The sequence below is a fragment of the Gymnoscopelus braueri genome, assembly GCF_963280865.1.
Source record: "Gymnoscopelus braueri genome assembly, chromosome: 1".
In the NCBI taxonomy this organism is placed as follows: Eukaryota; Metazoa; Chordata; class Actinopteri; order Myctophiformes; family Myctophidae; genus Gymnoscopelus; species Gymnoscopelus braueri.
Window position 1 is genome coordinate 43,928,715 of NC_137603.1, and position 16,604 is coordinate 43,945,318.

The window sequence follows — 16,604 nt, forward strand, 5'->3', positions numbered from 1 at the left end:
TAACATGCTGTGGTGCTGCTCGGTAGCGAGTCCGGCTCATTAGCCTACTGGTAACGTGTTCGCCTCCGGATCCTGGCTGGGGTCTGGGGTCTGGGGTTCGTCTCCCGGCCGACGCTATAATAGTTAGATTAATTCTATCTCTCAGAAGTGAACATTAGCTTTCTTGAGAAGTAAGTAGCAGAGACCTCGGTCTGCTGGGGATTAATCATCATGTCTGGGTTCAGCGCTGAACTCATACACTACCTGGAAGGAAGAATCACGTTCGAGGAGTTCGACAAAAGGAGAGAAGAACGAGAGACTAAGGTACAGTATGATATAATAACTGTGTATCATGATAGTACAGTCAGTTTGATCTAGATTGTGTACGCCATGAAGTACGGTATGATGTACCATGAAGAAGGTGTGGTAATACAGAGTTGTATGTGTGTGGAAAGTCTGGTGACTCCAGGTTAATAGATCAGTGGTTGTCGAACTTTTGTTGAAGGACCCCCAAATTGAAGAGCCAGAAGAGAAGATATATGTTAAGAAATGCTAAAATATTTCAAAATCTTCCAAACATTTTCGAGATCTTTCAAAAATGTTCAAAAATAGCAGATCTACAAGCTCGCAGCGTGGCATGAAGTGACGCGCTGTCTGTGAGCTTGTATATCTGCTATTTTTGAATAGCCAACGTATAAATCGATAAAGTGGTTAAAATGGTTGTGATGCTGTATCAACACATTTTCTTGGAGACCCCCTGGACCCCTGGGGGTCCCCTCGGCCATGCCCCACTTTGAGAACCACTGGTATAGATGTGTCCCCACATCTCTCTCTCTCTCTCTCTCTCTCTCTCTCTCTCTCTCTCTCTCTCTCTCTCTCTCTCTCTCAGATGCGATTACTGAATTGTAAAGTATTGTTTCATAAGCACAGTGCACTTAACATTTTGTGATTAATTCTCCATCAAGTCTGTCTCTCTCTCTGGTTGCAGGAATCAAAAAGACAGTCTTCAGGTAATGACAATGGGGAGGATGGGGAGGAGGCTGGCGCTCAACCGACAACCTCTGGCCAAAGCCTTGGGCAAACAGGTAACCAGTCCAGCTATTTTGTGTATATTTGTTTCTTTAGAGGGCAGTGACTACTTTAGTAGTAGTTGAAGGTCCAAGTCAGCAGGGGGACATTGGCCGTCCCGATAACGAGACTGAAGCTCAGGGGTGATAGTGCCTTTGCTGTCGCAGCCCCTAAACTATGGAATAGCATTCCCTTCGCTGTTAGAAAACCCTTCTATATTCACAAGCCTTTGAATGAATTGGCACTATCCTATGATGTTAAGAAGGTTTGCCGGGCTTCTTATGTGTTACTACTGTTTGACTACTATGTCTGTGTGTTGTTTTGTTATTGACTGTTCTCTTTTGCTGTTTGTTCTGACCTGTAAAGCACTTTGGTACAATGCAAGTTGTTTTTAAATATAATGTGTGTGTGTGTGTGTGTGTGTGTGTGTGTGTGTGTGTGTGTGTGTGTGTGTGTGTGTGTGTCATTATGCAACTTAAAAAACATCTCCTCTCTCCGATATTATTTTCTCTTCGCTTCGCTTCTCTGTTCTCATTACCTCTTCCCTATCATTATTTTCATTTCTCTCCGTATTCTTCTCTTCTCTAATCTTCTCCTGTGCTCTTTCTCTAGGTAACGTGGAGGAGGGAGTCAGCCCTGTGGTCCAGCAGGCCTTCGCCTCCATGTTGGAAGACAGAATACAGCAGCCATCTTCTTCGGAAGAGGAAGAGGAGGAGGAGGAGGACGCCAACAACGAGTCAGACTCTATGAGCTACGTTGATGATGAAAAAGATGAGGACTATAAGGAGAAGGAGGTGGTGTGTAGGGCGAAGAGGCCAGGTGGGAGAAGCAGGAGGAAGAAGAAGAAGAAGGACAAAGACGAGGATGAGGAGGTGTCCGAGAAGGAGGAGGGGGCCGAGAAGCCGAGCGTAGGGGATGTGTTCGCCTTGGAGATGGAGCTGAACCGCGAGAACAGGAAGATGATGAAGGTGAGGGGGAGGAGGAGAGTGGATGTTGTTGGGGAGGTTAAGTATGCAGCACGCTCTTGCTTTTCATGATTTGTGTTGTGTCTGTGTACAGTGTGAACAGTTTTCTGAGGGTCATGATTCGATATTAAGTCATAGTAAAGAAACGACATCGAGTGATAGTTCACAGAGACGAGAATCACGAACATTTTTTGAACTCATGCAATGAGTGTGTGTATGTGTTTTTTTGATTGATTGAATACTTAATTAACAGTTTGCAAAAGGTACAGAGGTAAGGATAACACAAAACGCCCTGAGGGCTTGTTTCCATTGTGGTCCTATGTATTCAAGTCATCAAGTACAATGTGTGTGTGTGTGTGTGTGTGTGTGTGTGTGCGTGTCCGCCCAGGAGCGTCGTCACCGCAGCAAGCTGCCCCGGGCTCTGCGGGGCCTGATGGGTGAAGCCAACATCCGCTATGCCCGAGGAGAGAAGGACGATGCCATCGTGATGTGCATGGAGATTATCAGACAGGGTAAGGAACTGTGTGTGTGAGTGAGATGTGATTCTAAATAGCTAGCATTCACACATATTCCTTTTCCCTTTCCCTTGTAGGCCTGTCACAATTATTACATAATCGCCTAATCGCAATTCTTTTTGCATAATCCTTGCCAAAAAAAATGTTTATACGTTTTCAAACATATTTCAGAAATAGCAGGAATAGCAGATCTACAAGCTTACAACACGTGTTGTAAGCTTGTAGATCAGCCTTTTCCGCTATTTTGCGCTGTGTTCATTTAAATAGATAAGATAAAAAGCTGCCAAATCAGCTGCCAGATTAATATCTCCCCTAACGCTTCCTCCTTCAGCTCCTCTGGCCTACGAGCCCTTCTCCACCCTGGCCATGATCTATGAAGACAACGAGGACGTGGACAAGGCGCTGCAGTTTGGGCTGATCGCAGCTCACCTCAACCGACTGCGAGGAGTGGGTCAAACTGGCGGAGATGTCTCTGGAGCAAGGCAACACGCGGCAGGCTGTGGTTTGCTACGGCAAGGGTAGGTCACAGGCACGTGCACACTTAAAGGTATTCTCTCCAGAACCTGGCAACTTGGTGTTGCCAGGTAGAGAAACAAGCAACCAGTGTTAAATCGTTCGGCATTAGCGGTAGCCTCTCAGGAACTTTCAGCGCATATTTGACTATCATGAGACTCTACAATGAGTAGTAGTAGAGAAAAAAATAACTTTGCATCGGTTATAATAGACGAATTTCCCTAAGCCACGCGCTCCCATTATGACAACGGAGGGGGTTGAAAAAATGACGACAGGGGAATCTCTGGAAAAAAACAACGCCACTTTTTACGTCGGTAGGTGAGTAACGACACATCAAAGATAACACTTAAAATGTCCGGAATTCTCCTTTAAAAAGGAGTAGTTCACCCAAAAAAATTACTTATTTTCTATTTTTTGTTTTTGTTGCATTCCTGGGCCAATCATTTGATGACCGGGTCATCGGCAGTAGGAGACTCCACCGGACATCAAATTATTGGCTCAGAAAAAACTCCCCTTGAATTTAAGGCGTCATGGGGTGTGTAATTGATAGAAAATAAGTCACTTTTTGGGGGGAACTACTCCTTTATGCCTGAAAATAGCAGCTCTACAAGCTTACAACTGCAACACGTTGTGAGCAAGTAGATTGGCTAATTTTGGCATGGGACACCATCTTACGACTAAATGTTAGTTGCTCATATTGTCATTTCAATCTCTCCACCCCCCGACAGCCATCAAGTACGACCCCACCAACGTGCGCTTCCTGTGGGAGCGCTCCAACCTCTACATGCAGCTAGGAGAGCACAAGCAGTGCATGGACGGCTACCGCCGCATCCTGTCGCTGTTGCCGATGGAGAGCGGACAAGACTTCATCCAGCTGTCCAAAGACATGGCCAAGTGAGGAGCGACACGTACACATGTTTTAGAACAGTCTCCCCAAACAGTGGGCCGTGAAGGAGACCCATGTTTTGCTCGCGGACCAAATTTTATGGGTTGCGAGTAAATATCCCCTTTCTTCTCGTTTCCTACATAAAAAAAATATATACATATATTATTTCAAAAGATTTCAAAAAGTTTAAACAAAAAACGTCACAACTTTTCATCAATTAAAAACAATTCCAAAATGTTTCCAAAAAGTATTTAATAAATAAAATTAAAAAAATTGAATTTCCGTAAATAAATGTAAAAAAAATGTTTAAGAAGTAGTGAAAATAGCAGACCCACAAGCTCGCAACACGGCACGAAGCGACGCGTTGTGAGCTTGTAGATCTGCTATTTTCTCTAGTTTGGGTCCCGGGCAAACGTCTAATTTCTCTTTTGGGTCTTGAGCTAAAAAGTTTGGGAACCACTGTTTTAGAATACCCAGAAGTGCCGTATTGGTGTCATTTTGAAGACATCAAAAGGTATCACTTGTTCAGCTGTCATTATTTAACTTCAGCTTCAGGGATTCCCTGGTGTATCAAGCATTTAGTTGCACGTGACACATTTTCAAGATGTTCTGGGAGTTGAATCCTGTGTGTCTGTCTGCACACATGCACAGGAGTTACTATGAGAGTAATGATCTGCCGTCGGCACTGGGCGTGATGGACGAGGCCCTGGGCAGACACCCTGACCTCATCACCGATGAGCTCACCAACATGGCCGCCGAGCTGTTCATTGCCAACCACCAACACAGCAAGGCCATGCAGGTAACACCTTGTGTGTGTGTGTGTGTGTGTGTGTGTGTGTGTGTGTGTGTGTGTGTGTGTGTGTGTGTGTGTGTGTGTGTGTATGTATGTGGGTGACAGAGAAGCAAACTGGAATGTTCATCCGAATATTCAAATATTTAGCTTCTGCATGCAAATATAATAAAACATATAAAACAACTAAGTAATACAAAAAGTAACCTTCAAAAGAAGGGACCGCACCCTCCTCAAATGCAGGCTGACTTGCATTTTTGATGCAGTGATGCACAATGCGTTTCGCTTGATGCTTCCTCAGGTGATAGCAAAACGTGTTGTGCATCACTGCATCAATAAAGCAAGTCATCCTACATTTGAGGAGTTTGCGGTCCCTTCTTTTGAAGGTTACTTTTTGTAAATTGTTCTTGCATTGAACCGCACGTCCTGTTGGGAGATGTCTAGAGACGTGCGCGAGTGTTCTATTGTATATAAAAAACTACTACTTGGAAAATTGCTTGAGCATGTATACTTGAAGTGTCTGAAATTATGCGTGTTTTCCCTAGATCCTGGTCCAGTTCTGTGGTATAGTCTTGGTGAGGGATGAAAGTACAGCAGACACATCAGTGCAGATGGAGCAGATGAGTATGAAGGAGGAGGAGGAGGAGAAGGACAAGGAGAAGGAGGCCACGGAGCCAACGACAGAAGAAGAAGTGGTAAAAGAAGAGTTTCTTGGTGAGTGGCCCTCAGTGTATATACAGTTCAAGTTATCTGTGCTATAACTCCAGCAACGTGCGAAGCAACCGCCTTGGGGTTGGGATTGCATTTGTAGTTTTCTTCAATTCAAAATAAACATTAACTGGACACACTGTTGGTATGAAAATATATATACCGATCTCCAGGTGAAATAATGGAGGTGGAGATACCAGACACTGTGGCGGTGGACATCAGGGCCAAACTAATGGTCTGTCTAATACACAAGCAGATCTTCAAACCCCTGGAAGTAAGTCTGTGAATGAATGAATGAATGAAAGAAAGAATTAATTCTTATTTTCATGGATTGTCCCAAGACCCATTCCTAATGGTATTATAAGACACCAAAAACATAATTTAACAAATTTGACAAAACTCTCAATAATTGAAAGCTGCACGATAAGCACAATTTAGACAAAGAAAATTACACAAGAGCCAGTATAATATCATATCGAATTATGTTCTCTTTGTTCGCTTATTCCAAATGCAAATACCTTTTGTTCAAAAAGCCATTGAAGTCTCTCTGCATCACTGACTATCAAATCTGAGGTTTGACACTTTAAAAATAATTTCTGATGCAACTCATGGTATGACGGACTGAATACAAAGTGAAACTTCTTCTCAATTTGAGTGATATCACAATAGTTAAATACAAAATAGTCCGGCTTTTCACCTGACAAAATGTTCATTCTTAACCAGTAACCACTACATAACATGTATTGAAGTGTTCGTGGTTAGCACCACACTCTTCCCTACTCACCCTATTAATTCACACCGTTGCACACACACACACAGACACAATATATTGAAAGTTCAGTTCAGGTTATTTCACAACAGTTCAGTTCAAGCACAACGCATTAAACACAGTTCCCAGGTAATCCAAGGCCACAACACTGTTTCCTGATTAATGTGCAAGGTACCATTTGTGTAAAACCCCTCTGCTCTATTTTTATTGTACAGTTTTTAGGTTGGTTAATTTATTTGACTACATGACATGTCATTGTTTGCCCTTGTCTAAGCATGTAACATTGATAAGAAACATGTTATATAAATAAAGTTATTATTTGTATTCTTATTAGTTAGCTTGAAATCTACCAGTACATAACAAGACTAGTAGTAACTGCATCCCCAGCTAGTACACATTCTAAGTGACTAGCCTGGCTGGCTACTGGCAAAAAGTAAAATCTAAGCATAGTGTGCCTGTATCTGTATCTGTATTTATACTTGTGTCTATTCCTCCTCATAGGCACTGCTGACAGAGTTAATGGAGCAGAGTCCAGAGGAGGTAGGAGGCCTGTATCTGGACGTAGCTGAAGCTTATCTGGAGGAGGGCCAGTATACCTCAGCCCTGCCACTCCTCTCTGCCCTGGTCACATCTGTCAAATACAACCTGGTTGTGGTCTGGCTTAGACACGCTGGTAGGACACACACGGACACACACACACACACACACACACACACACACACACACACACACACACACACACACACACACACACACACACACACACACACACACACACACAATCACATCATTGCTGTCGGGCAGAAACCTCCTATGTGTTTTTCCGTAAATTAACGCCCTACTTGATTATACTGTACTACAGCGTCACTCAAAAGTAGCAGATCCAAACGTGGCTCGAAGCGATGCATTTTGAGCTTGTCGATCTACTATTTTCAAATTTGAATCCTAAAAAGTAAAGTTTTGGACATATGAGATTCCCACCCGACAGATGATATAGCGGTACAACATGATATGAATTTGTTAATTCGTAGTTAATTCTACTACATGAGTTAAGTACTGTATGTGGAGCTTGAAAATGCCTTGACAACCACACAGCGCTGTGTCAGTCAGTAGAAATCATCAGAAACACGAAATCAACAGATATGAAACTGAAACATCTCTCCCTCTTTCCCACAGTGTTCAAACAATATTACACAGCTGAACACAGGCAGGGCAACGGAGATCACTGCAGGCAGTAATGGACCTGTTTATTGCTGGAGATTTTGAGCCTGTTGAGTCTACTTTCTAATGATTTATGAGGAAATATAAATAGGGAGGAAAAAATGCATTCTTGGATATAAATGTGAGGGGGTCTATTTAATAATTGGAAAGTGAAATATATGTAGTAAACTTCTGGTTGCATCAAGGGATTGTCACCATGCAAGACAGAGCTCTGCAGTACATGCATTGACTCCGCACAGCATGGTGTGCAGAAAACGTAGAACTGTGGCTATGATGCACGTCTAGATGGATTGATAGACCCATGTAAAGACGAAAAGACAAAAAGAAAAACAAAACTGATCTCCCTCTCTCTCTCTTCCCAGAGTGTTTGAAGGCGTTAGGTCATATTGAGAACGCAGCAGAGAGCTACAACAAGGTTGTGCAGATGGCCCCCTAGCACCTTGAAGCCCGTCTCTGCCTGTCTACGCTGCAGCAGCAGCTGGGGCGTCCAGAAATGGCTCTGAAGGCTCTGGAACCCATGTATGACCCTGACACACTGGCCCAGGACTCCTCCGCCACTCAGCAGGTACCTTTCCTGCAATCACAAAAAATCCCTTTAAACATTTAATCCTCCATCACACATGCACACTCCCTTGTCACATGACCCCAAGCACACTCTCTGCCTTGTATATAATAACATAATATCCATTTGTAACCATGTAAACAAATCAATCAGTAAATCAAGATCAGTCAATCTAAATCTTTTTTGTAGAGTTTTTCAAACTCGGGTAATGCAGCAAGGCAAGGCAATTTTATTTGTATTGCACATTTCAACAACAAGGCAATTCAATGTGCTTTACACATCAAGCAAAGGAAACACAATAATAACACTATAAAATAACATTAGGATGCATAAAACAAAAGTAGAAATGAATAGATACCGTTATAGTGCAGAGTAGAAAAGAAAAGAGAAAAAATAAATAATAACTCAATCAAAGGCAGCAGCAAACAGAAAGTTGTCTTTAGTTGTTTTTTAAAAGAAATAAGAGGGGCAGCAGACCTGCAGTTTTCTGCCTCATTTGACTGCACTACACCCATTTCACCAGTAGATGACAATCATGTTTACAGCTTGTTTTAATTCAAGCTTTGAGTAATGAACCCATTCTCAATACAATTGGCTGAAAAGGTTCAGAGGTTCAGAAAACCTCAGTTTGCCCATCACTGACACAGTGACACTACATCAGTGCATTAGAAGTTCTGTAAATGTGTTCGTTATGTGAAATAACACAGCAATGTGCTGACTTCTAAAGAAAATCAGAAAATCATCATCTACTTGTAGAAACTTGAATCCTGCTGGATTACCTATCCAGCAGGATTCAAGTTTCTACAAGTAGATGATGATTTTCAGATTTTCTTTAGAAATCCAGCACAGTGGAAATTCTCTCTGCATTCATTTTTGTAAAGGTTGCGTGATTGTAATTCAAAGCAGGAATTGGTTTGACAAGTCTAGATGAAAATATACCGTGGGAAAAAATATCTCAAACGCTGACAGAAATATCAGCCGGAGATGCAGAGAATTCTGAGGTGCTTATCACCTGAAAGTCTGAATATTTTCAAAATAATTTGAAATCTGGTAATTATACCAAAATTTAAAATACTAATTATACTAATAGTAATAAACTGAATGAAAACAAATATGATAAAAACTACAAAATCTAACTATATATTTTACTTCCTGATACCTGCAGGCACCCTTGATTTGTGGTACTATGTATACATTGACTCGAGTAGGAATGAACTGAGTATTATTTGACATGGGCTATCTGTACTGTAGGCCTACTTTGACTTTAGAAAATGGAATGAGTTTTATTCGTCATGGAGTATCCATACTTTGACTGAGGTGATGTGGTTGTGTTACTCTTTCCACCACTGCAGGAGTTGAAGCTGCTACTTCAACGCTCCACTCTGCTGCAGACTCAGGGCAAAATACAGGAGAACATAGACACCATGCTCACCATGCTGGCCATGCTGCTGAAGGTAACGCACAAGCACAGCATCTCAACCACACTAGTATCTCTAAAACTCTTGGGTACATGTAGTGCACATTATTGTTGGAAGTCCTTAATATGAACATTTTAATATATATTTTGGTGGTGAACACTTTCTCTCTATAGCTATTAAAAGTAGCCATTTTCTTGTCTGTTTCCTCTTATGCTCGCTCTCCTTGTCTAACATCTATACTGCCATATGCAACATATCGTCATTCCTGTATTAATGCTTTAATGAAATAGACCCCTAAGGATTATTGCGAACGCGGAAGGAGGCGTGGCGAAGCCACACACACACACACAATGTCAATGTTCTCTCCCCATCACGGTGAAATAACACGGATTACAAGTCTGTAAATACACAACACACACACACACACACACACACACACACACACACACACACACACACACACACACACACACACACACACACACACACACACACACACACACACACACACACACACACACACACACACACACACACACACACACACACACACACACACACACACACACACACACACACACACAATGTCAATGTTCTCTCCCCATCACGGTGAAATAACACGGATTACAAGTCCGTAAATACACAATATTTTCGAGCTGCGTTCGCTTCCAGCGTTCGCGCGTCTTACTTGTTATAAATTGTTATGTTTACTGCTATGGTAAACCAAGCCAATTTAATCCAACAAAAGCAGACGCCTGAGGTGTTTATTGTTGTCCATTTCAGCACTTTGGCGGACAATATTTTAAGTCATTTAAATGTTAAATCTCAATGTAGCCTACATTTAGGTGGGCCTCCGGTCTTTCTAGGACAAAATGATTGTCAAACGTGATGCAGAAACATGAGAAACTAGAAAATGTGCTCCTCGGAGCACAAGTCTCCGCCAGTACTGTTCCTGATTAATCCTGTCTTACCTATTCAAATACTTGTCTGTCTTCTTCATCTTCATTGTCTTGAACAGTTTCAGCAGTTGATTGGTGTGTTTGATCAGCTTTGGCCTTCTGCGCCTTTGTTTGACCAATGTTAGGTGTTCTCAGAGGGACACAACGTTTTTTGAAGTGACACACCTATTTATAGAATTGTATTTCGTCATGCATTCCTCTAGCCAATCAAAGGCATTGGTGTCAACATATTAATACGTATTAAGATTTCGGTCTTGTTGTGGGATCAATTCAACTCTAGTCCTCTTCTGTGTTACTGTTGTAGATGAGTATGCTTTCTTAGCTTTGGCCTTCTGCGCCTTTGCTTGACCAATGTCAGGTGTTCTCAAAGGGACACACACACGCACGGACGGACGGGTGATTTGGACTAGAAGATACTGTTCCAATCAAGATTGATTGATCCTGTCTTACCTCGCTTCAAAAACGTAAACGGCTTTTTGAAGTGACACACCTTTTTATTATAGGATTGTATTTCGTCATGCGTCCCTCTAGCCAATCAGAGACATTGATGTCAACATATTGACACGTATTAAGAGTTCGGCTTTGTTGTGGGATCATTTCAACTCTAGTCCTCTTCTACGTTACAAATGTAGATGAGTATGCTTTCTTAGCTTTGGCCTTCTGCGCCTTTGCTTGACCAATGTTAGGTGTTCTCAGAGGGAAACACACACGCACAGACGGGTGACTTGGACTTACTGAAGGTACTGTTCCAATCAAGTCTGATTGGTCCTGTTTTACCTCACTTCAAAAAGTAGGGGCTTTTTGAAGTGACACACCTATTTATAGAATTTTATTTCGTCACGCGTCCCTCTAGCCAATCAGAGGCATTGGTGTCAACAAATTGACACGTGTCACGTGGAGCTTGCCCAATGTTAGCTTGGCTAACAATGTTTGCTCACACAAAGCGAAAACATATTCTCCACCTTCGGCGGAGACAAAAACATGTCTCACTTGCCTGTGAGCCACGAATTAATCACTAGAGGGGTCTATTTGACATTTAGCAAGTATTGTGTGTGTGTGTGTGTGTGTGTGTGTGTGTGTGTGTGTGTGTGTGTGTGTGTGTGTGTGTGTGTGTGTGTGTGTGTGTGTGTGTGAGTGTGAGTGTGTGTGTGTGTGTGTGTGTTGTTGTTGTTAGTTTGGACTCTCCTGTGACATTACCTATCCATGACGTCATTCGACCCCGTGTCACATGCTGTATGAATATACTTAGAAGGACGCAGGTCAACCAGAGTTCAGAGATGAAATAAGCTCTATGTTATATTTCCACCAGGGAGACAATAGGTTACAGTGATGGTCCCGGGGTGAATTTAAGGAATAACCTAGTATTGGAATTACAGGCTTGCTGTTTTCCTTGCTGTTAAAGCAGGACAACTTTGAAGGAAACTTGGCTAACACGCTGGATGTGCTCAGACCATAGGGCTCAGACTCGGAGAGCTAGCATTAGCATTAGGATTGGTGATTGAGAAGCTCTGGGCCTGGGGTCTAGATCTAGCGGATTAACAGCAGCTGAAGTTGTTGTGATAATATCAGCAGTAGATGGAAATGCTCTGTAAGGTCTGAGGCTCAGGGTACAGGACTAGACACAAAGGAGGACGCTTGTCTCCGGGTGGAGCTGAACCACGACGACGTGGTGAGACCTTTGGCGGATTGGAGCTAGACTGGCGGGACGCTTTCTACCGACTGACCCCTGGAACCTTTTCTGTTATCCGACCGTTCCCCCAATGAAATCCATCCGATGAGCCTGGGATGGAACCGGTGAGAGGACATCGGTCTCTCCTGGGGAAACTTAAAACGTTGTAGGTGGAAAAGTTACGTCCATGCCTGGATCAAACAGGAATAGCGAGGCGCTTTTTTTTCCTACAGGATGTAGCCCTGAAGGATGAGCCGCTCGATGGAGACCTCCAGCTCAGAGACCTTGTGGTTCCATTGGTTTCCTTTCTGAGCCCGTAGCGGTGGTTTGCATGGATTTCCAAACCGGATAAGATCAGTAGGATTGGATCTTATGAGCCTAGGAAGAACCCGATGCAGTCTCTGGTAAGTCTAATCTTTCTAGTAGAAACGTAGTGTCCTGGTTGTATCCAGTATAGATATCTATAGGTATATATGTAGATATATTATAACTATGGTTGTAGCCTAGCAGCTAAAGTATGTCGAGTCCACTCCACACGGTCCTATTCTAATCTGATTTCGGTCGCTCAGGTCAACTTTGAGTAACAGTTTGAGATGTGGGTCAAGATCAACAACCATGTAAGGAATGTAGTTAAACAAAACAATAAAAGCTTCAAAAGAGGGTTAAAACCATTTCACGCCGTGTCCACTGAGAAAGCCCTTTGAGCTGGCAGCGCCAAGCCACCAGCCTGCCACAGCAATACATGTCTATGTAACGACGCTCCTTACAAAAGTAGGCATTTGCTTCTCAGCACCACCGCGCTCCCGCCCCCCGCGCTGCCCCCGCTGAACCCGGTGCCCATCGCTTGGTACTGGGTTGAGCCCGGGCGCTCACCGTGCTGGGCGCTTCAAGCTTGAAACGGTTGAACTTTTGGAAAGGAGCGCTGCTCTTTTGATCTTCATCTGTCTCTGTCAGACTGAAGCCACGTGAAGCCCGCCTCATTTACCATTGTTTCAGCCAAGCTATATGCTAATAGATCAGGAGGACATTTGATTTGAGCACAGTAATGGTTGATCGGTTTGAACGTTGTAATAACGTCCATGTGATGTGAGTGCTATGTATGGACATGATGCATGATGCACATCCACGGTGCTCCTCAGCTCAAAGCCGCGCGTTACGGCGCCGCCGCCCATCATCACATTGAGGGTTTCAAGTGTCACAAGTGATTTATTTTGGGCGCTTTAACTGTGTGCTGAGTGTTCTCTCTGGCCATGTTAACAAGTTAACAGCCTATTTATTTATATATAATAGCTAGTTCAAATCATGAGTTTGTTGTTTGTCTGGACTCTCAGTGAGTCTGGTTCATATGTGTCTGTGTGTGGAGGTCAGGTGAGCGTTTATATGGGTGCTTTAACGATGCGCTCTCAACAATGACAATGACTGCGCGGTGGGTCCTCGGTCCGCTAGGGGCCACGGGCCGGACCAGTCCAGAGTTGTCGCTGGCCGCAGCCCACCAGGCCGGCTGGCTGCCGCTCACCCGGCGCCGCTCTTACTCACGGATGTCAGCTACGGCCCCCCTGCGGACCCCCGCAGTTTCATACCGCACAGTAGTTTATTAGTGTAGGCTACACACTCTTTTTGTGTACAGTTGGGTGGCCCTTAAAAGGACCGTTGTTGTGGGAGATGTAACTCCAAGCCAAGGTCTTATTCTCTTTGGCTTTTAATTGTCCTTGATCTGCTGCTATTGTGTCCTAATAATGCACTGTTTTTGTCTGTGCGCCAATGGGTGCTTATTGATGCGTTGATGCTTCGTTTTACTCAACCCTGTACAGCACTTTGGTCAGCTTTTGTTGTTTTAAATGTGCTTTATAAATAAAGTTTGAAGGTCACTGCAGTGACAGACTCCTTCCTCCAACTCTTCCTCCTCCTCCTCCTACGCCACTATCATGGAGAGGTATTGTTGGATTTGGAGCAACTGTAGCTGCAACCGATCAGTCCGTTCAAGGAACTCCTGATGGTCCTCTCTCCTCCTCTCCCTCCTCTCCTCCCTCCTCTGTCTCCTCCTCTCCCTCTTCTCATCTTCCTCCTCATCAGCAGGTAGTGGTGAAGAGAAACGGCCGTGTCCTCCATGATGTAGGAAGGGTAGGCGCTCAACTGACGGTGGACAATCGGTTCAACCATCTCTGATGCAAAGGAACCCTCTTTCAGCTCAGGAACGATAACGACGCTGAGCGGTAACCGCTGCGCTTTTATACAGGTGCATATGCAAATTAGGTGCGCGACCCCCATGATATGATTGGCTGACAGAAGATGCATAAATCCTTAGCGTTTAAATTGCAGTCAGCCAATCAGGATATGATGGCGAGTCGCGTCGTATCGTGATTGGATGACTGACTGCCGACGGGATAGATGCTTTTTTCATTAAAACAAGAGTAAATCATGTTCTTGTTTTGTTTTAATATTAGAAGAAGGCAAACTTAGAGTTGAATATATCAATACATTTTTACAAATGGATACCCAGATTGTAGCATTAATTTGCTAATGCTAACATTCAAATGGATTCAGTTTTAAACAGAACCTTTCTATGATATAGAAAGGTTTCTTGTTCGTAATCATTAGTGGACGTGCCTGCATGATCCCTGGGGTAAAAGTTCATATTCACACAGTTATTATAATGTTATTATGTTATTTAATAACCCGCGCCACCAACGCAATGCAAGCATCTGTCCATTAAATATCAGTTCTGCTAGCTCTGCAGTGAATCGGTGATACAGTGAACTTTTGTGACAAAATATGTGACCATATTGTGGACTTGCATACCCACTAGCCCACTGCACTAGCCCACTGCTCACAAAATTTTGGCAGGTTATTTAAGTAAAAGTATCAGTACTGGAATATAGAAAAAATACTCTGTTAAGTAAAAGTCTGGAATTCAAAGTTTACTTCCAAAATGTACTTAAAGTACCAAAAGTAAAAAGTACACATTATGCAGAAAAAGTACACATTATCCCATTTCACAAGTTTTTAAATGTATTAAAAAATCTTTGAAAATAGCAGATCTACAAGCTCACAATGCATCGCGATGCATTGAAGTGGTCTGAAGTAGTCAATGTATGTTTTGTAATAATAATCAAGATATACAAAGTAACTGAAGTTTTTTAATTATTCATAGTGGAGTAAATAGTACAATATTTTGTCTACAGATCCTTAGTTAGGTTATTTGAGAAGAACAAAACACCCTTCAAAAATAAAGATGTATGTAAGCACTATCATGATTCATGATGCAGACTTTATTGCTGATGAGTTACTTTTTAAAGTTTGATTATAAAAGTTGAATTACATTCTACAGAGAGGGATGTTGTAAAGCACATTATAATCATCACATTTTGAATGACAGTCTACTTTGTACTTTGTTAATGTGGTAGCTACGTTTGCACTTGTTGGTGGGGCAATTAGAGACAAGTGCATGATGTTGAAATGTGAACCTTCTAATAGCAGATCTGGTGTCTGACTTATTTGAACCAAATAACTGATCTGGTTTCATGTTTCAATTTTAGTGGAATTTCTGAATGGAAGGAAACACCTTTTGGATGAAGAAGAGATGACACCCTCAAGGGCCAAGGCTAACGGTAGGCAGGACTTCTTTTTGTTTTATCATTAACCATTTTAAACCCTCGTTGACTGGAGTCCCCCAGGGCCCCCTCCTTTTTTCCCCTCTACACCAAATCTCTTACCAGAAAATAGCCGATCTACAAGCTCACAACACGTTGCAATGTGACGGGTCACGAGCTTGCAGATCGGCAATTTTTGCTGAATGTCAGACGATTTTTTTTTGCCCAATTACAAGACTAAGGAGGCTATGGGGTTCGTGTGGTTAATTAGAAGTTACAGAAAACAGTCTATATTTTGTTCTGTGTTGTTTCAGTGATGGACATAGAAATCCCCACCATAAGGTATGGTGCCTCTGCAGTGTCACACATCTCATGTTTGTAGAGAGGGAGAAGGTCTGCACACTGTCTTAATGCTCCCAGAAAAATATATTTATTTATGCAGCGGTATAAAAAACATACATAACGTTTCGGGCGGCCTCTGTGTTCTTCGTCAGGTGTACTGAACAGCGTTTGAAAAGGCAGGTGTATAAGGGGAATAGTGGGCAGAGCTCACATCAATCTATGAATGAGGACACCTGGGGACAACGCCCCAATTTGGAATTAATCACAAATCATACAATTAGGTTACAAATACAGTCTGTGCCAGAGTGAGCAGATACATAAGACATTAAAATAATATATATATATATATATACACACACATACCCACAGATATCAAGTGTCCATGCCCCATACAAAATACCTGTCCACTATGTATAAAAGCAAAGCTCCCTGAACTATACAGAGAGTCATACACAGTCAGCTATACATAATAAAGACAAAGCGCAATATTAAAAAGACAAGACAAGTTACAAGAATGGTTTGATGTCAAACTCTTCGTTTAGACCATGAGGAGCCATTGAGCAAGGGATAATGTATGGGCCCGACAGGGTGATAATGCACCGAGGCGGAGCCGAGGTGCATTATCACCCTGAAGTCACCCTGAAGTCATT

At 42.7% G+C, this 16,604-nt stretch overlaps 1 pseudogene across 1 annotated transcript; it reads left to right on the plus strand.

Moving 5' to 3' along the window:
- Positions 1–210: 210 nt before the first annotated feature.
- Positions 211–12,342, plus strand: LOC308088747 (general transcription factor 3C polypeptide 3-like; annotated as a pseudogene). The gene is made up of 14 exons (XR_013935135.1): positions 211–303; positions 968–1,064; positions 1,660–2,015; positions 2,401–2,524; positions 2,859–3,045; positions 3,769–3,934; positions 4,578–4,725; positions 5,262–5,430; positions 5,598–5,698; positions 6,695–6,866; positions 7,777–7,979; positions 9,329–9,430; positions 11,960–12,022; positions 12,256–12,342. The product of XR_013935135.1 is annotated as a general transcription factor 3C polypeptide 3-like (transcript).
- The last annotated feature ends 4,262 nt before the right edge of the window (positions 12,343–16,604 follow it).